Genomic DNA, 20,692 nt, shown 5'->3' with positions numbered 1-20,692 from the left:
AAGTCCTGGAAGGAGCGAGAGATGAAGGAAGAAGGAGACGAGGATTAACTGGCTTGGTTAAGGGCTACCCTGGGGCCATGGCAGTGGGTCTTGTCAGGTCATACCCAGATAAAAATGGGTACCCACACCGCCCCTGGGACAATGTCTAAAGGCAGATCTTGCCTTAGTCTGGGCTTGCATGAGTCTTCAGCCCTGCCTCCTCTTGAGTAAGCATTACTGTCCATGAGAGCTGGCCAAAGTACCTGAAGCATCGGAGGCGCCCGAGGAAGACGGGGATGTGTCTGGGCTGCATGGCCCCACAGGAGGAGCTCTGGCACGGTGGCCCTTACCACAATATCCCACCAAGCTTGGCATCACTGGCCTCCCCTCACTCCCTGATCCCCGATTCCCAGCACTCCACTCTCAGGGCCTTTCTCACTCCACTGCCCTCTCCCTTCCCCAACAAAAGCATTCCACCCTCTAAATTTCACAGCACTTTGTCATTTTGCACTTTTATTAACCAACTACATCTTTCTAAAATGCATCATGGTGATTGGGTAACTACTATATTGTCTCTACAAAACTGCAGCTCTTGGGGGATGGGCTCTGTTCCCACCAGTGGGGCCTCCTGATGTCACCGCATCAGTGAGCAGAGCATGATGCCCTACTGCTCACCTGAGTGGAGGCAGAGCCACCAGAGAACAACCCAACCCCAGGCTGAGGGGCCCAGGGGACATCAAACTCTCACCAACCTCAACAGTGGTAGAAACAGTACTGGATCATTGCTTAATGAATTGAGTGCATTTATAAAAGCAGTGCATTAAATTACTCTATGCTAAGATATAAATGACTAAGAACCTTATTAGTCTCCCCAGACAAAGTGCTCCAAAGTGATGAAGACGCTCAATAAACTAGGGAGAGGGAAATTTCCCCAACCTGAGAAGCTTGGAAGGGGTGATGGAAATCTTCTAAAGGTGGGTTGTGGTGGTGATTGTGCAATTTACTAAAATCATTGATGATACTGTGTTACAAGTGAGTTTTATGGCATGAAAACATACCTCAGTAAAGCTGTAAGCAAACCAGAAAGACACTGCTCATTCACCTAGGTGCGTCCTCCATGGAGCAACTCCTTCCAGCACTGGAGAGACCTGTGGGTCAGATGAGGAAAGACTGGTGACATCTGCTGCCCCCTGGATCTGTCTGTCAGGGCTCAGGTTACTGCAGGTAAGAGGTAAGACCTCCTTCTCTGTTCCCGATCCGACACCAGGAAATGCTGCCCTTGGGAATTATTGGGATTCTGACTCTGGGTGCTGATGCCCTTTTGACTTCCAGTAGATGAGAAATAGAGGGTGCATGGGTGAGCATATGAGTGTGTGTAACAGTATGTGTCAGTGTGCACATGAACGAGTGTGGGTGTAGATGAGTGTGTGAATATGTGTGCTCGTGTTTGTGACAGTGACTACCTGCTCTGCAGTTAGAGAGGCTCAGCAGAGGAAACAGCCAATCAGGCGAACTGGCCAGCAGGGCGGGGGCGTGACTAAGGGCTGACAGCAGCCTGAGCCAGCTCAGGAGAAAAGGGTAGCTTGAGGTTCCCCTCCTGCCCCATACACCTTGCCATCTCACTCACACACACGCGCAGACACAGACACACACATACAGACACACACGCGTGCACACGCATGCACACACACACACACACACACTGTTCTGGATGTTGAGACCACAGCTGTTGCTGGATCTCCAGACACTAAAAAGCAGATTCTGAATTCTCCCTTTGATCCTCCTGCTACCATCACAGCCTCTTTAAGGAGACAAAGGAGAGGGAATCACAAGCATATGATCCTCACATTTTTTAAGTTTGATGCAGGATACATCTTTAATCTAGTGTCTGGTAGAGACAGAGGAGGACACACCATCTTGGGGGTCTTGGCCAGCATCTCTTGCTCTCTCCCCCATAATACTGGAGCATAAATAACAAGGCCCAGCTATTTTGCAAGCATCCATCTCTCCACCCATCCATCCACCCATCCACCCATCCACCCATCTACGCATGCATCCATCCATACACCTATCCATCCACCCATCCATGCGTCTACACATTCATTTGCTAGGTGAGATTTTTACTAGGCACCCACCAGATGCCAGGCACCATGCTGGGTCCTGAGAACTCAGTGGTAGAGGATCCCAGGTTGTTTCCCTTAAGGAGCTCACGACTGCTGAGGAAGACAGAGAAACTGATCTACATGGTCACAGATGTTTATTTGTGTTTGCACATGTGCGCAGAGAGAGGGGTGGGTGGTGCCCTGGAGGCCACAGAGCAGGGCCACCTGACTGAGCCTCAGAGAAGGGACGCTGGGCAAGAGAAGATTTCCACAAGAGGCGGTGCCACATGCACCCCAGTGTTCATAAACAGCACTGTTCACACTAGCTAGGACATGGAAGCACCTAGATGTGCGTGGACAGATGAGTGAATAAAGAAGATGTGGTACAGATACACAATGGAATATTACTCAGCCATAAAAACGAATGAATTTGAGTCAGTTCTAGTAAGGTGGATGAAACTGGAGCCTATTACACAGAGTGAAGTAAGTCAGAATAAGAAAAACAAATATATATTAATGCATATATATGGAATCTAGAAAAATGGTATTGATGAACTTATTTGCATGGAAGGAATAGAGACACAGATGTAGAGAGCGGACTTGTGGACACAGTAGGGGAAGGAAAGGGTGAGATGAATGAAGAAAGCAGTATTGATATATATACTGCTGCTGCTAAGTCGCTTCAGTCGTGTCCGACTCTGTGCGACCCCACAGACGGCAGCCCACTAGGCTTTTCTGTCCCTGGGATTCTCCAGGCAAGAACACTGGAGTGGGTTGCCATTGCCTTCTCCTGACATATACACTACCATGTGTAAAATAGGTGGCTGGTGAGAAGTTGTACAACACAAGGGGCCCAGCCTGGTGCTCTGTGATGACCTAGGGGGTGGGACGGGGGAGAGGAGGGAGGCTCAAGAGAGAGGTTTCTATGTGTAATTATGGCTGATTCGCGGTGTTGTACAGCAGAAACTAACACACATTGAAAAGGAATTTTACAACCAAATTGTAAAGGAATTTTCCTCCAATTAAAAAACAGATTAAAACAATAAGATGTGGTGCTAGTGGAACAGGACACAACAGCTTCTGTAAACCCAACAGGTAAGATGAACCTTGACTTGTGGTGGGGACTATAGGCAGCTGGGGGGTGGATGGTGGCCTCAACAGGCTCCTTGACATGCTGGAGGAAGAGACAGTCTTTGGGCTCAAGACTAAGGTAACAAAGGCTTACAAGTGCCCCAGCCCCTGGGAGCCCTCGCCAGACTCCCTGCTATATCTGTAGTGGCTGGAGCCACTCAGATGTGCTTCTGTTTGTAAGGTTTAGGATGAAAGGAATGCAGGGGAGGAAAATCTGCCCTGGCCCTGTGCCTGGCATGGACTGGTGGTTGGGAAATGCTGGGCGAGAGGCTCGCTAACATTCCGTCAAGCTGATGTCCCTGCCTTCCTGGTAGGGGAGCTGCAATACCAAGTCATTTTCTCCAGAATGTCAGGGAGTGGGGCTGGGGGGTGAAGCGGACCAAAGAGTGCGGGAGAACACAGACCTCAGGCCTCCTTCGGGGTCCCAGATGGTGGCGTCATAGTCCCTGCCCTGGGGCATCACCATCTCATGGAGAAGGCATCAGACATTTTCTGGGTCCCTCAAAAACAGTCAAGAAGATCTAAGGGCAGGGGAGGTCCCACCTTGGAATTGTGAGGCCCAGGCCACACAGTGGCCCTAAGGACTGGACTCTGGGCTGCAGGCACCCACACAGCTCCACTCTCAGCCACCAAAATGGTCACAGGATGTTTCAAATCCTTCAATCCCATCAAATATGTCACCAAAACTTTCATTTTTTGAAAATGTGCCTCAAACATAAGCACTATCTAAAATATCATGGGATGTGAAATGCAGAGAAGATGTTTGAAAGAAGAGGAGAGTGTAGGGAATTTAGATACATCATGTTCTTTGCAGACGTCTTCAAGAAGGTGGACAGGAGGTAAGCCAAGATCCCTGTGATAGTGAGAGCACGGCCTTACCCACAACAAGAGAATCGGAATGTCTGCCTTTCCAGTGAAGCGAAAGCACAGTTCAGTTCAGTTGAGTTTAGTTGCTCAGTCATGTCTGACTCTTTGTGACCCCATGGACTGCAGCACGCTAGGCTTCCCTGTCCATCACCAACAATCAACCTTAACTCTATACAGGGCTGTGCTTATTTCACTTCCCAAGACTTTGACCACATCACTGGTCCGGCTGCAGCTCCATCCCCTCTTTGTTCCCATCCACATGCCAAGGCCGGCTCTGGCCCTGTTTTCTCCAGCCCTCTGAGGTTCATCATGGCTCTCGTATGACTTGGAAGAGGTGCCAGCTCCTCTCTAAGAGCTCTCAGAAGGCAGATGGCCATTTGTTCTTCATGTCCCTGATGCCCACCTATCACATGCCCAACACCAACACATACAGGGATGTCTAACAAATGTTTCTCTGATAAGATTAGATAGAGGCTTTTGTATTCCCTCCTGTATGATTCATGTTCCCCTCCAAGTGAGTTCGCCCAGGTTGCAAACCTTATCTTCTCAGCCATAATGGAAATAAAACAGGGCTATGTTGTCTCTTCTTTTGTTTCTTCGAGCCCAGGGCTGAGCTGGAAGGGTCTCTCACAAACCATCTTTGGCCTCTTAGATTTACTCTGGGGAAAATTAGGCCCCAGGGCAGGGAAGTGTGGTAGAAGGAAGAGTACCTGGGTGTGTAGTGTCAGATCTGCTCTTAATCCTTCATCAAATATGTGATGCTTTCCACAGCATCACGCGCTGTGAACCTTGCTTTTCTCATCTGTGAAAGTGGGCATTAATTCTAATCTCATAGGTGTTAGGAATAAAAGCCAGGGAACAGCATGTGTTTCCCAGCTCCTACCACTACTTCAATTTTGCACAAAGGCAAATATTGTTAACACTTTGATGGATTTTATTTCTATCCTTTTGCCATGACTTTTTTGTATGATAGTGACCATGTGGTATTTATCAAGTTGGATATATTGATTTTTTCATTGTCATTATTTCTTTAAAATCTATCATTGCAGAATTTATTTCCTCTTTATCCCAAGAGTTATTTAGGAGACTACATGCAAATTCCTAAGTAGTTGCACTTTTTGTTATTAATATCCAATTTTATTGCAATGTTGTTAGAGAATGTGGTCTGTGCAGTTTCTGCTTTGAGGATTTTATTTGGAAGCATTCTTTGTGGCCAATAAATATGATCATTTTTTAATGTTTTATGAATGTTTTAATGGGAAGTGTATTCTGTCTGTAAGATGTGAGGCTTATAAGCATATTAATCTGACTTTATTAGCTGGGTCATTCAGATGCTCTTGCTTTTGTAATTATTTTATTAGTGTGATGATGACATGGACATATTAAATCTCCCCTTTGGCCCCATTCCTATCAATCTCTCCTTCCTTATTTAGCAGATATTGCTCTATCAAGTTCAACAGTGTGTTAATTGTGCATAAAGTTTTATGAATATTGAAGCAGATGTAACCTTTAGCATTTATCAAGTGAAGCTTTGTCCAATCCAATTGCTTTGCTTCGTAGTCCTGTGGCTTTTGCTTTTTTTTGCTGTTTCCTCACTTGTTTGGCATCCTTTTATTCACTCTATTAATGCTTGTTTTAAAAATGTCTGTTTATTTATTTGGTTGCATATCTTAGTTGCAGCACATGAGATGTTCATTGCTGCATGTGAGATCTGTTACGGCATGTGGGATCTTTAGTTAGACACCTGAGATTTAGTTTCTCTGACCAAGGATTGAACCCAGGCCCCCTGCATTGGGGGTGTGGGACATTAACCAGTGGGCCACCAGGGAAGTCCCAACTCACTCAGTTACTTCCAAATCTTCTGTATCACTTTAGTATAGGTGTGTCTTTTGTGACTGGCATAAAATTGAATTTATTGTCATATTTTTGTTATCATAGATAGCCATACTTCATTCATGTTGTTTATAATTCCTCTTAGGGCTCTGTTCCACGTTGTTTTAGCTTTCATTTGCTATATGCCCTATATGTCCTTGCTTTCCCCTACCCCTAGTTGGCTTCAAGTTTTTACGGGAAGAAAAGAAAAGAGATGATATCTGGGTAAGACGGCTCATATCTGGGACACACTTGGGAGATTTGTTGAGGGTTTTGAATCCTAAGTGCAGTGTAATAAGGAAGAACACATCTGATCACATATTAGAGCTGTTTCTTTTAATCTTCATATTCCATTGCTTTTGCTACAAGAATGTTGCATATAGCCTGAAATATACAGACGTCAGTAGCATGTCAGCATGTCTAGATGTCACTAGATGTCAGTAGCAACCCCCCTTCCTAAGTTGTGGCAACAAAGCACACCTCTGTCTTTGGTTACCCCAGAGTTCCTTACACCTAGCTGTTAGCACAGACACCTATCGCGTGCCAGCCTCCCTCTTGACCTTCCTCCCTTCCCTCTTCCAAGTAAGGTCTAAGGAGATCTCTTCAACCCTGAACTTTTATGGGACCAGATGGACACAGACGATTTTACACACACTGGCCATTTGCTTCAAAGTGGGGAAATGCTCTGACTCTTTTTACAGCTTCTCTGGGGGCTGGAATTACTGGCCATGGTGAGCATCAAGTGCAACTCTATCATGTCATTTGAGGGCAATGAACAAGTCTCCCTGTGCTCCGTAGCAGCCACATCTAACAAACGGACACAGTTTGGGACAGAGTAATTTCTCTTTGTAAAATTCATCTTTAGGGAAAGGTGCACACGAATTCTAGTGCCACTGACCTCTTTACAGTAGAAGGCTGTTAAAGTTTGTTAATCTCATTTATTCTTGAGATAAGTATATAAATAAGTTCTATGGGGCTTTAGCTGTCAGGGCAAGTAAACCCTACGAAATTCTACAGCTCGTGAGAACAAAGATGCCCTAAATTCTTGTCATTAGTGTAATTAATTCAGAAAGAGAGAGAGATGGTGGTGTCATTGGCTGCCCTTAGAAGACAGAAGAGTATGGTGGGGGCAGGTGGGCCTCGGGCAGCCCTGGGGAACTGTGGGGTGTGGGAGTGACTGTTCTGGTCAGCAGGCTTCCTAACGAGTCCAGGGGTCCTGGGCAGACTCAGCCCATTAGTTTCCTTCCTATGTTAGGGTACCAGGTCACAAACAGGAGAGGGATGGCTAACCACAGACTCATCCCCTACTCACCGGCAGGCCCTAGCATCTGTGGGGGTCAATGTAGGAAAAGGCAAGGGATTTCTGAGCAGTGGTAAGAAGTGGAAGTTATCCACTCATTTCTGGCAATTGTAAACAGGAGTCTTTTGCCAAACTTATGGCAAATCCTATGGCAAAATTCCCTTGCCTTGACGAGGAAAGGGATTCCCTTTTCCCTTGCAGAGAAATCCACCATATTTCTTTAGAAACTAGGCTTGGTAATAAAGAATGGGCCAGGGTCAATGAACTCTGCAAACCAGGCAAGAAAATACCCCGGCAGCAGTTGGCTGTGACTCTAGGCAGAGGCAGAGGCTATGGAGGAAGGGTGGAGGGAGGCAGGACAGCGAAGTCTAACCCATAACACTGGGCGGGTTGTGCCCTGCACAAGTGCAGCAGCAGAGCTAAGGGGACATTATTTCATCATAGTCATCAAAGACAGTATATTTATTGCTAGAGTTTTTAAGAGATGGAAGTAAAGGCTCTCGAGATGTCCCTTTCTACCTTGCACAAAGATGTCACGTGGACAGCACCCCCAAAGACACCCATTTAATGGCATTTCTTCCTGGTGGTGGGAATGCCAGTGCTTTCAATATCAATGGATTTTTTTGTCTTTTCACTTTATGTATTTTTAATGGAGGTATAGTTTATATGTGATTAAATCTTAAGTACTAAATTTTAATCTTAATTTTTACTTTTGGATATACCTGTGTAAACACTACTTGTATCAAGGTAGCACATTAATGGCTCAGGGAATTCTTCCTGGTCAAAGAATTAATGAATCTAGAATAGAATCTGTACATAGAAATGGCCACCTAGGTCCCAGAAGTTCACTCCAGTTTTAGAGAGGGGGAAAAACCATATTTACCATGATTATTTAGATCCAAGTCTGAATTTAATAGTGCTCACTATCCTTTCTTGAGTTCTTTATTGGTTGAATTATATGTTCAGATGAATTATATTTTATATATACTTGAAATAAATATATAAATATCATATATGTATATATATTTACATTCTTCTAGGTAGGGTACATGGATGCAATACTCTGAACACTTTCATATCTGACAATGGCCTCTACACATAAATGACAACTTGGCTGGTTTGTGTTTCCAATCATAGACTTTTTCTCTTAAAGATTCATAACACCTCACTCCCTTATTTTTTTGCATTAAACAGAAAAGAAGTATGAAGTTGATTTTTCTTCTTTTGTAAGTAACCTATTTTCTTTTTCATCATGATGTTCTTCATCTTTCAATTTTAAAAATTTCATTGGGAGTATATCTAATGTGTTGATTCCTTTTCAGATCTTTCTTTAACCCAGGAAAGTCTTGCTTCTGTTGTTGTTGTAATGGATTTCTTTGGTTCTGGTGAAATTGATTTCAGGATTATCAATTAATTTCATGCACATTGGATCCTGTTCTTTCCTTCTACATGCCCTGTTCTCTTTTTTGCCTCTCCTTTTTAAAAAGACTTTATTTTTCATAGCAGTTATAGTTTCAAAGGAAAAGTGATCAGAAAGTACAGAGAACCCCCTCCCCCAGCAGTAGCAACATCCATACCTAAGTGGTATTTTTGTGACAATAGATAAATATTCTTTAACACCTCAATATCACTCAAAGTCTATAGTTCACATTAGGGTGCATTCTGGGTATTGCACATTCTATGAGTTTTGAAAAATGTATGATGACATCTATCCATCATTGTAGTTTCATACTACTATACAGAATCACAGATAGTTTCACTGTCCTAAAAATCCTCTGTGCTCCTAATCAGCCCTCCCTCCAGGATAATCCCAGCAGCCACTAGTCTTTCTACTCTCTCCATAGTTTTGCCATTCCTCGAACGTCATATGGTTGGACTCATACATTCTATTATCTTTTCAGATTTGCTTCTTTCACTTAGTAATATATATTTAAGGTTTATCCATGTCTTTTCATGGCTTGGTAGCTTATTTGTTAAGCACTGTATAATAGTTCATAGTCTGGATATATCACAGTTTCATCCATTTACCTACTGAAGGACATCTTGGTTGTTTCCAAGTTGTAGCAATAACGAATAAAGTTGCTCTAAGCATTCCTCTGCAAGTTTTTGTGTGGACATAATTTTTAAACTTATTTGGGTCAATGCCACAGAGCACAATTGCTGGTTATATGCTGAGAGAATTTTTAGTTTTCTAAGAAACTGTTAAGCTGTCTTCCAAAATGACTGTTCCACTTTTCATTCTCACCAATAAAGAAAGAGAGTTCCCGTTGCTTCACATTCTCACCAGCATGTTGGTGCTGCAAGTGTTTTGAATTTTGGCCATTCTATTAGGTATGTAGTGATGTTTCATCCTTTTAATTTGAGCTTCCTTGATGACATATTGCTAACATCCACTGGATCATCAAAAAAGCAAGAGAGTTCCAGAAAAACATCTACTTCTGCTTTATTGACTATGCCAAAGCCTTTGACTGTTGGATCACAATAAACTGTGGAAAATTCTGAAAGAGATGGGAATACCAGACCACCTGACCTGCCTCTTGAGAAATCTGTATGCAGGTCAGGAAGCAACAGTTAGAACTGGACATGAAACAACAGACTGGTTCCAAATAGGAAAAGGAGTACGTCAAGGCTGTATATTGTCACCCTGCTTATTTACCTCATGTGCAGAGTACATCATGAGAAACGCTGGGCTGGAAGAAGCACAAGCTGGAATCAAGATTGCTGGGAGAAATATCAATAACCTCAGATATGCAGATGACACCACCCTTATAGCAGAAGGTGAAGAAGAACTACAGAGCCTCTTGATGAAAGTGAAAGAGGAGAGTGAAAAAGTTGGCTTAAAGCTCAACATTCAGAAAACGAAGATCATGGCCTCTGGTCCCATCATTTCATGGCAAATGGATGGGTAAACAGTGGAAACAGTGGCTGACTTTATTTTTTGGGGCTCCAAAATCACTGCAGATGGTGATTGCAGCCATGAAATTAAAAGATGCTTACTCCTTGGAAGGAAAGTTATGATCAACCTAGACAGCATATTAAAAAGCAGAGACATTACTTTGTCAACAAAGGTCCATATAGTCAAGGTTATGGTTTTTCCAGTGGTCATGTATGGATGTGAGTTGGACTATAAAGAAAGCTGAGCACCAAAGAATTGATGCTTTTGAATGGTGGTGTTGGAGAAGACTCTTGAGAGTCTCTTGGACTGCAAGGAGATTGAACCAGTCCATCCTAAAAGAGATCAGTCCTGGATGTACACTGGAAGGACTGATGTTGAAGCTGAAACTCCAATACTTTGGCCACCTGATGCAAAGAGCTGACTCATTTGAAAAGACCCTGATGCTGGGAAAGATTGAGGGCAGGAGGAGAAGGGGACAACAGAGGATGAGATGGTTGGATGGCATCACCGACTCAATGGACATGGGTTTGGGTGGACTCTGGGATTTGGCGATGGACAGGGAGGCCTGGCATGCTGTGGTTCATGGGGTTGCAAAGAGTCAGACATGACTGAGTGACTGAACTGAACTGATGACATATGATTTGGAGCATTATTTAATATACTTATTTGCTATCTGCACTGTTAAGGTTTCTATTCAGGTCTTTTGTTAATTTTCTTAGTTTTGAGTTTTAAGAAAACCTTGTGTGTTTTGAATAACAGTTCTTTATCAGAAGTGTCTTTTGCAAATATTTTCTCCTAGCCTGTGGTTTGTCTTTTCATTTTCTTAACAGTATCTTTCCCAAGCAGAAGTTTTTGATTTCAGGGAAGCTGAGCTTATCAATTTTTTTCTTCATGGATTGTGACTTTAGTGTTGTAGCTAAAAAAACTCATTGTCAAATTCTAGTCATCTGGTTTTTCTCTTCTACTATCTTCTAGGGGTTTTGTAGTTTTGCAGTTTTACATAAGGTCTATGATCAGTGTTGAGCTCATATTTGTGAAAGCTGAAGATCTGTGTCTGATTCATTTTTAGCTTGTGGATATCCAGTTATTCAGCACTATTTGTTGAAAAGACTGTCTTTGTTCCATTGTATTGCCTTTGCTCCTTTATAATATATCAGGTAAGTATATTGATGGAGGTCTGTTTCTTGGTTCTCTAATCTGTTCCAGTGAACTGTCTACTCTTTCATCAGTACCACACTGACTTGATTACTGTAGCTTTATAGCAAGACTTTTTCTTTAAACAGCTTTATTTATTTATTTATTTTTTAATTTGGCTATCCTAGGTCTTCACTGCAGTGGCTTTCCTCTAGTTGACGTGCAGGGGCTTCTCACTGTGCTGACTTTTCTTGTTGCAGAGCATGGGCTCTGGGACACATGGGCTTCGGTAGTTGAGATTCCTGGGCTCTAAAGCACAAGCACAGTTGCTCCCTGGCATAGGGGATCTTCCTGGACCAGGGATCAAACTCTTGTCTATTGCATTGGCAGGTGGGTTCTTTACCACTGAGCCACCAGGGAAGTCTATAGTAAGTCTTTTTTTTAATTATTATTTATTTATTACCTTACAATATTGTATTGGTTTTGCCATACATCAACATGAATCCACCACAGGTGTACACGTGTTCCCCATCCTGAACCCCCACCCACCTTCCTCCCCGTACCATCCCTCTGGGTCATCCCAGTGCACCAGCCCCAAGCTTCCTGTATCCTGCATCGAACCTGGACTGGCGATTCATTTCTTATATGATTTTATACATGTTTTAATGCCATTTTCCCAAATCATCCCCCCCTACCTCTCCCACAGAGTCCAAAAGACTGTTCTATACATCTGTGTCTCTTTTGCTGTCTCGCATACAGGGTTGTCGTTACCATCTTTCTAAATTCCATATATATGTGTTAGTATACTGTATTGGTGTTTTTATTTCTGGCTTACTTCACTGTGTATAATAGGCTCCAGTTTCATCCACCTCATTAGAACTGATTCAAATGTATTCTTTTTAATGGCTGAGTAATACTCCATTGTGTATATGTACCACAGCTTTCTTATCCATTCATCTGCTGATGGACATCTAGGTTGCTTCCATGTCCTGGCTATTATAAACAGTGCTGTGATGAATATTGGGGTACACGTGTCTCTTTCAATTCTGGTTTCCTCGGTGTGTATGCCCAGCAGTGGGATTGCTGGGTCATATGGCAGTTCTATTTCCAGTTTTTTAAGGAATCTCCACACTGTTCTCCATAGTGGCTGTACTAGTTTGCATTCCCACCAATAGTGTAAGAGGGTTCCCTTTTCTCCACACCCTCTCCAGCATTTATTGCTTGTAGAGTTTTGGATCGCAGCCATTCTGACTGGCGTGAAATGGTACCTTACTGTGGTTTTGATTTGCATTTCTCTGATAATGAGTGATGTTGAGCATCCTTTCATGTGTTTGTTAGCCATCTGTATGTCTTCTTTGGAGAAATGTCTAGTTCTAAAAATATGGAACGCTTCACGAATTTGCATGTCATCCTTGCGCAGGGGCCATGCTAATCTTCTCTGTATCGTTCCAATTTTAGTATATGTGCTGCCAAAGCGAGCACTATAGTAAGTCTTGTTATCAGGTACTGTCAATCCAAAAACTTTGTTCTTCTTCGATATTGTGTTGGCTCTTCTGGGTCTTTTTGCCTTTCCATATCAACCTTTTACAATCAGTTTTTCAATATCCACAAAGCAACTTGCTTGGACTTTGATTGGAATATAGATCAAGTTGGAAAGAACTGACCTCTTAACAATATTGAGTCTTCCTAGACACAAAAATCCATGTTCTCTTTTGACCATTCTATCATCATATTCTTCTCCTTGGCATTATTAGAACATTTCTAAAATATCCTTCACATTATTAATTCTATTTTCTTCTATGTAAAATACTCCTTTCCATTTCTAATGATTTCAATTCTTTGTGGCATATCTAGTTTCCTTACTCTCTTTCCCCATCATCAGACTCCATTTCTCTTTAAACTCTTAGTCTTACCCTTTTCATCTCAGAGTAATATTTTATTATCTCATCTGTTACCTCTTTTTTCATAGAGTTCATCTTTTAAAAAATTATATGAGAAAACAAAGTAACTATTCCCTAACAGTTCTTTCAGTTCCTTACTAAATATTTGACCCAAGCATATGTATCATCTGCATCTTGATTGTGGAGCTTTATTTTACAGAATCTCTTTGGTCCATGGTGCCTTTTTAGCTTCCTCCTGAGGACACAGAAAAATAAAATCTGGTGTTTGGCCAGCTACTACAACTACTGGGTGTATTGTTCTTAGTTCCTATCACTTCTTTGGGTTGCTGTGTAAATCCTTTTGACAGATCTTAAGCTGGAGAGGTGGCTGGCAATAATTTACACAATCAATTCCGAGTGGAAGAGAGGCAGAGCTGTGAGCTGTCCTAGCAGGAATTGTGTGTCTTGGACCCTAGTTCAGGGTCTGGGGAAGCTATTTTCTACTTCTGTTTTCCTGTTAGATCTGGCCTTCACACCAGATGTAAACCACCCTCCTTCCGTGGGTCATTGCCTGCTTTACCAGAGGCAAACTCCCTTGCAGGCTTTCTGTGGGAGGATGCTGCCACTCAAAACCAGGAGCCCCCCAGTGCTTCTTACACAGGCTGCTGCTCTGAAATATGGAGGGAAGACACATGGGGTTTGACTCCTCTGCTCTCAGACCTCCTTCTCTGATGACCCTCATCCCTCAGATCAGGGTGCAGTGGTAGTGTCTGCAGGCTCTTTTCCCCTCACTTCCTTGTAAGGAAGTGTACTGCTTCTCAGATGGGGCCACTGAAGATTTGTTTTGCTGCTGTGATTCAATTTGCATTCACGCAATCCCCACCCTTAACTTTCCGGATGTGAGGGGTGCTCTTCCATATTATCAGTGATCCTGTGCATTTCCTATTTCCACATTTCTAATATTTTGATCACATCAATGACAATCTTGGGTAAAGTGAGCAGAGATGAGACATCGGTACTCATATTATTGTCTTATTCAGATCTCAGTTGGTTTGTCCATCTACTCATCCATCTAGTTAACTGTCATCAAGTTCAGATCTCCATAAATTTGGACCAAGTCTCATCATTTTGCTATTTCCTTCTGATTCAGCTCACATGGTCTCATCCTCCCTTTCCCACGTTGGGAAACTGCCCCCATAGTTCTAGACTTGTCTTTATGTTTTTAAAGATTATCAGATGTTCTAGTCTTAGATCATTGACCTAAAAAATAAGTCAAATTCAGTTAAAACCAAAAGGTGTGGATGGACCAGAGACTTTTCCTTAGAGAGGAAAAGGCACAGTCTTAATGGGGATAGGGTAGTGGTCAGGCTTCTAACTTCACCATTAATAGGCAAGACTGCCCAAGGAAATATCCTTCTTTTTATGGTATCTCAAATTTACTCCATTGTTAAACAAGAAGGTTGAATCTCCAAAGCTTCTCTCCATCTGGTATTTTTGGATTTTGCAATGAGCCAGACTCTGCTGTAGAAAAGACAAGAGAAAGTTCAGCTCATATTTCTGGTTAAAGAGGCCAGACTTGTGCTTGCATGGGTTTGTGGAGCCTTTTAACATCAGGTGAAACTAAACTTTGCTAACAAATATGGTAGGTTTAATATTTTGTTGAGAAAAGGAAGAGGAAGGCACCAAAAGAGGGACACAGAGAAACTGGATGAGAAAAAAAAGAGATGATGTGAAAAAGTAGAGAGATTGGAAGTAAGAAAATGAGAGAAGGAGAATGAGAGGGAGAGAGATGGAGAGAGAATGAAATGATGTGGAAAGAGAGAGGGACAGAGGAGAGCCACCCAAGGATGGTGTGGCTGGGGAGTGAGGGTCTGGACTGGTGGGAGCGGGGGGAGAGATGAATTGAGGAGGGTGTCATTCATGCTGGTCACTGCCTGAGGTGACAAACAGAAGCTCCAAAGGGCACGTCCTAGTGGCTGCCTCCTACTCAGCACCACTCAAACTGCCAGCTCTGCCCTGAGCGCCCGAGCGGCAGCTCGTGCAGTGACATCCGGGCCCCACTAGGTGGCCGCGGGCCTCCCTTGCGCTCCAGCACAGACTTCCTCTCCTGGTAACCCGAGAGCCATTTCCTAATTTCCTCAGTTCCCTGGAGAAGTTGGGACAGAATTGTGATGAAAGGAATCCTAAATAGAATAAAGGACACACATACACACACACATCTTTGTGGAAGCAGTTGTTGTGTGTGAAAATGATAACCGCCTCAGAGAGGCTGAGTCTGGCCTCCATAGCTCCTTCGTTGGTTTCCCTTAGCAACCAATGACTTTCTCTAAAAGCCAGCAGATAGTACCACGTGGGGAGCTCAAACCCAGTGCTCTGTGACAACCTGGAGGGCTGGGACGGGGTTGGGAGGTGGGAGGGAGGTTCCAGAGGGAGGGGACCTGTATATGCCTATGGCTGACTCTTGTTGATGTATGACAGAAACCAACACAATATTGTAAAGCAATTTTCCTCCAATTAAAAATATATATTAAAAAAAAAAATATATATATTTTTTAAACCGCAGGTAGAGTTGGGTGTTGAGTTACAGTCCAGGATTAGAATCTACCCTTGGCTACAGTTCGATTCAGTCCACAGTCAGTGTTAGGATCAGTGTGAGGCCAGGCTCTGATTGAGGTGGGAGTTGGAGTTATTCTGTAACTGGGAATAGAATGACTATAAGACAAATAAGTGCCCCCATGACACTTTGAACTCTGCTCTCTAAGGGAAAAAACCAGGGATGATTTCCTGGAGAGAATACGTTTCTAGTGAGATTTTGAAGAAGAAACTTGAAACCCTGAGGGACAAGAGAGGGGCTGAACACAGTTGAATGTAATGGTAGGAAAAGTCCCCAAATGATGGTGTCTCCTGGTCAGGGTCCAGCTCATTGACAGACACCTGGACTCCCAAGTCATCTTCTCTCACCTTTGGGAAAAGCAGACTCTCTACTGGCTTGCCAGGGGGCACTTCTCCACACATTCCTAGCTCCAAGTACTCCTGGTCTCTGAGTCTGCACTCAGGGCTGCCAGGGCAGGGGCTGGCGTCGGGCAGGGGCTGGCGTCGGGCAGGGGTGACACAACCTGGAAACAGGGAGTGGCCATGGAAACAATGTGAGTCCAGCACGTACCCTCCAGCCACTCCCAGGCTGGCGATGGGCAGGGTTGTCACTGAGGGAGCCAGAGCCCTGGGGCGGGAGCTGCAAGGGGCTCACTCAGCCCAGAGCCACCTTCTCCAGGAGGCCTTACCAGGTGGCCACCCCGATGTGGCAGCTGCAGCAGGCCAAGGGCCATTCCACTGCTCCGTGGCACTTTTCACTACAGCTTTCAGTACACATCTTAGCTCTGTTTTCTCAAATGAGAGCCTCGGTAAGGCACGTCTGTTCCTTAGCAGTTGCATTCTTTCTGCACCTGTTAGCAGTCTCTGACCTCCCTGAGGTTATGGTCTTTATCCATTAGTCAAAGGCCTCCCTAAAGAGAGTCCACCTGTCAGAAGATGGCTCTGTGGGAAGGCCCTCCTGTTGACATGGGAAGGGAGATTCCTAAGGAAATGCCTCCACCTCCATATGGAGACACTTCTTCCATCAGTCTGCTGCTGCTGCTGCTGCTGCTGCTGCTAAGTCGCTTCAGTCGTGTCTGACTCTGTGCGACCCCATAGACGGCAGCCCACCAGGCTCCACCATCCCTGGGATTCTCCAGGCAAGAACACTGGAGTGGGTTGCCATTTCCTTCTCCAATGCATGAAAGTGAAAAGTGAAAGTGAAGTCGCTCAGTTATGTCTGACTCTTAGCAACCCCATGGACTGCAGCCTACCAAGCTCCTCCACCCATGGGATTTTCCAGGCAAGAGTATTGGAGTGGGGTGCCATTGCCTTCTCTGTCCATCAGTCTAGAGGTTCCTTAAGATGATATCTCCTTCAGGTCTCTATCAACGTGGGTAATCAATGAAGGATCTTCTCCACTGTGCAGCCCTTGAGAGTAGGTCTCTCCAGTAGTCTGGGGTCCGTGGGGATGTCATCGCCTCCAGCAGACTGGATAGCCCCTGCAAGTTCCTGGACAAGAGCAGTCGTAGCAAGACGGAGGCATCAACCACAAAGCCAAGTCAGGCTCAAGTGAAGGTCAGGGCAGGATGTCAGTCTATGCCCAGGTAGATGTTATAAAGAAGATGAGGGCAGGCATAGTAGTTCTTATGATGTTGGTAACTGAGGGAGCAGAGATAGTGGGAGTCATGGAAACAGGGATTAAGCATTGATGGCAGTTGTTGCAGTGGGGGTGACCACGGGACCAGGAGCAGGGATGGTGGAGGGGGCAGAGGCTTCAAACCACCACCATTATCCCCAGAGGGAAGGCTCCTGGAGCAAGGGGAGTGGAGAGCTGGGAAGAAGAAGGATGCTCTAGAATAGCTGGGAGAGGATCTAAAACATAACTTGTTTTTTGTTTTCTTTTGTAAAAAAAAAAAAGGGCAAAAAAGCACTTTTGAATGGAAGTGGTTCAAATTTGACCTGAAACAAGAACACCAGTTACGGACCCCAAGGCTGTGGGTTTTACAAGATGTGAGTGAGAATGAGCAGCAGAAAAGCCCACAGGACTGAGACTGTGGACCCGAGAGGGGAGAAGGGCCGCTTTGATGGAGACTTTGCAGGGCGATGACCCTGAAGCCAAAGATGAGGAGGGCGAGGAGGCCTCCATGCCTCCGGAAGGTCCAGAGGAGGCCGAAGTGCCTGGGGCTGCCCAGAGCTGACTTTGGGGAAGTCCTGAGGCCAGGTGGCAAAGTTCTCTTGTCCTTCAACCTCTTTTGTTTTCCACTCAGGAGAAGGTGGGGCCGTGTGAAGGACGTCAGAATCAGCTGGTGAATGTTAAAAATATAAACATGCCTCCTCATAACATGTCCTGGGTGTTCTGACTCAGTTTCCAGGGTGCGGCCTGGGCACACGTATTTTTAAGAAGCTCCTAAGGTGATGTTGATACAAACACACACACGTCAGGACCGGTGACCAGATACTATATTCAGCAACCCCCACCTCTGTGGCCGGGGTATTTATAGCTGAAGGCAATAATATCTCCATATCATCACATTCTCATCTGCCCCACCCAAAGGGCCTTGGAGCCCCAGGTGACTGCCTGGTATGAGAGGGCAAGAGGCGGGGAGCAGGGCTGCAGCCAGGCCCAGGATGGTCATTTCCCGATAAAGACCTGATGCCAGCCTCAAACAGGAAAGGCAAAGTGTGGGTGCCCAGACGCGTCTGCATGCCGACCCCCTGGATTTCCCAGAGAGGAGACCTGGGGGCGGGGGCTGGAGGTTGGGGGAAGGATGCAAGGAGCCGCCAGAGGATGAAAGCTGAAGGAAGAGGAGGCTAAGGTGGCAGTGATGCCGAGGTAGCTGGACAGGGTGGTCCGGGCCCAGTCCACCGGCCCTTTGAGGGAGCTGTGCTTTGTGCTCCTACCACTCGCCTGCTCTTCCAGGCTAGCTCCCATCTGGGCTCATCCAAGAAGCCCTCCAGGCCCCAGGGACTGCAGGGTGCTTCTCCTCGACTGGGCGCCCAGAGTGTGTTCTCTGTATTTGAGATTAGACACATCCAGTTCTCATATTTGACTGGTCCTGATGGTTTTTTCCCCATCCCCCATCTGACTGTCTTTTCTGACCTTCAGGCACCAGGGCCCCAAGTTAACTGTGGGGAGCATTTATTGAGATGTGATGTTTTGATGCAAGGGTGAGACAAGCACCCAATGGGAAGGGAGGGCTCTTGAGTTCTAGCCCCACTCTGCCTCTTCCTGGCTCCTGGGGACTCACTCCAAAGGAAAAGACACAGCAGTAGCTTGTTCCTGCCTCTTCTCACTTCCTCAAGCCCGGTGACTCCGTGTCCCTTGTTCTAACACTGCAGCCTGATCCCTGCAGTAACTGAAAGCTGTGGGGCTCAACACTGTTCTGACTGCAGGCAGATGGGGAGACTGAGGCAGTCTCTGAGATGCTGACAATCCTATTCTCTCCTTCTGAGGCTCTGCAAGGGGGTGACTTCAGGTCACAGCTCTCGTGAAAAAGAGCTAAGGTTGGCAGTTCAGGTTGAGGGAGGGACTTGATCAAAAGACAAACGGAGGACAGAGTGAGAGAGGCCTTGGGAGTGGACAGCTCACTTTGAGGATGGGGAGGCCCGAGGTGAAGAGGGGGTGGCCTGTGGCAGAGTGAGCTGGGGAGAGAGTGGGTCTGAAGATCGGCGTGTCCAAGTGGTGACCCCAACTGCAGGGAGAAGGCAGTGAGGGTCAGAGTGGGAGGTTTGGGTGCAGAGAAATGCTGGGTCCAAGGTCCAGAGGGAGGGGATTAGGCTGCAGGTTTAAAGCAGCTCAGATACTGATGGGGTTTTTCAAAGTCCTCCGTATCAGCTGCTCTCTCAGTGGCCCCACCGTCACCTGAAGTCTGGCCAGAGAAATTGCTCCAGGGCAGGAACATGAGCCTTTAGGGCAAAACCCACTGTCTCTGCCAGGAAGCCCATCTCTGAGGGTCCTCTTGCCTTCGCAGCCCTCAGCCCTGCAGCTCCAAACCTGTCTGTTTCTCCGTGGGTTACAGAGGAGTGTGTGTGTGTGTGTGTGTGTGTGTGTGTGTGTGTGTGTGTGTGTGTGTAAATTTAAGAAAGAAAGGAATCAGTTGTAGGGAGAGAAGGACATTTCCTTACCCCAGGGGGAGAAGAATGTGCTGGTAGACGCTTGTCTGTTTTAAACAGGGTGTGAGTGAGGAGGACTCTAAAATGTTTTTTTTTGTAATCAGCTGTGTGTGGAGGCAGCAACCCTGGTAAAGACGTCAGGAGCCCTGATGGGCCTGAGGGTTGTGTGAGATCTGGCACCTCCCAGGCAGCCAGACCGTCCTCTCACTGCCCCTGGGGACCTGACAAGGCCTTAGGCAGTCCTGCTTGTGTTTGTTCTTCCTTGCTCCATGTCTCCTGCCTTCTCAGGAGATCCTCCTGGCCAGGCCCCTAGCCTCCACGCTGGAGGGCGAATCCGTGTCAAGGATGGTGATGAGAGACAGGAAAGCACCCATCCACACAAGGGCTTCTGCAGAGACACACACAGGTGTTGGGCAGCTTTATCTGGAGTAGCCTCAAGATGGAAACAGCCCAAACACCCATCGACAGGTGCGTGGATAAACAGCTCCTGGTAAACCCATCCAGTGGAACACTAGTCAGCAATAAAAAGGAACAAACGACTGATTCATGCCACAGCTTGGACAGATCTCAAGATAATTATGCTGAGTGAAAGAAGCCAGGCCAAAAAAGGGCACATGCTGTATGATTCCACTTATATAAAACTCTAGAAAATGCTAACTAATCTATAGTGACAGAAGGCAGAGCAGAGGTTGTCTGGGGACAGGGAAGGGACGGGGAGGCGTGGGAGGAGGGATGACAAAGGGCAGGAGGAAACTTTTTAGGAGGATGAAGGTGTTCATTATCTTTTGAGGAGGACAGAGGTGTTGATTATTTTGACTGTGGTGATGGTATGCAGATATCAGAA

General features: G+C 45.5%; 1 non-coding gene across 1 annotated transcript; it reads right to left on the bottom strand.

Moving 5' to 3' along the window:
• Positions 1-12,656: 12,656 nt before the first annotated feature.
• LOC129623953 (U6 spliceosomal RNA) lies at positions 12,657-12,763 on the bottom strand. Its single transcript, XR_008700696.1, has one exon. It is a non-coding gene; the product is annotated as a U6 spliceosomal RNA (small nuclear RNA).
• Between the last annotated feature and the right edge of the window lie 7,929 nt (positions 12,764-20,692).

The sequence above is a fragment of the Bubalus kerabau genome, chromosome 11, assembly GCF_029407905.1.
Source record: "Bubalus kerabau isolate K-KA32 ecotype Philippines breed swamp buffalo chromosome 11, PCC_UOA_SB_1v2, whole genome shotgun sequence".
Classification (NCBI taxonomy): domain Eukaryota; kingdom Metazoa; phylum Chordata; class Mammalia; order Artiodactyla; family Bovidae; genus Bubalus; species Bubalus kerabau.
This window is presented reverse-complemented; position numbering and strand designations above follow the sequence as displayed.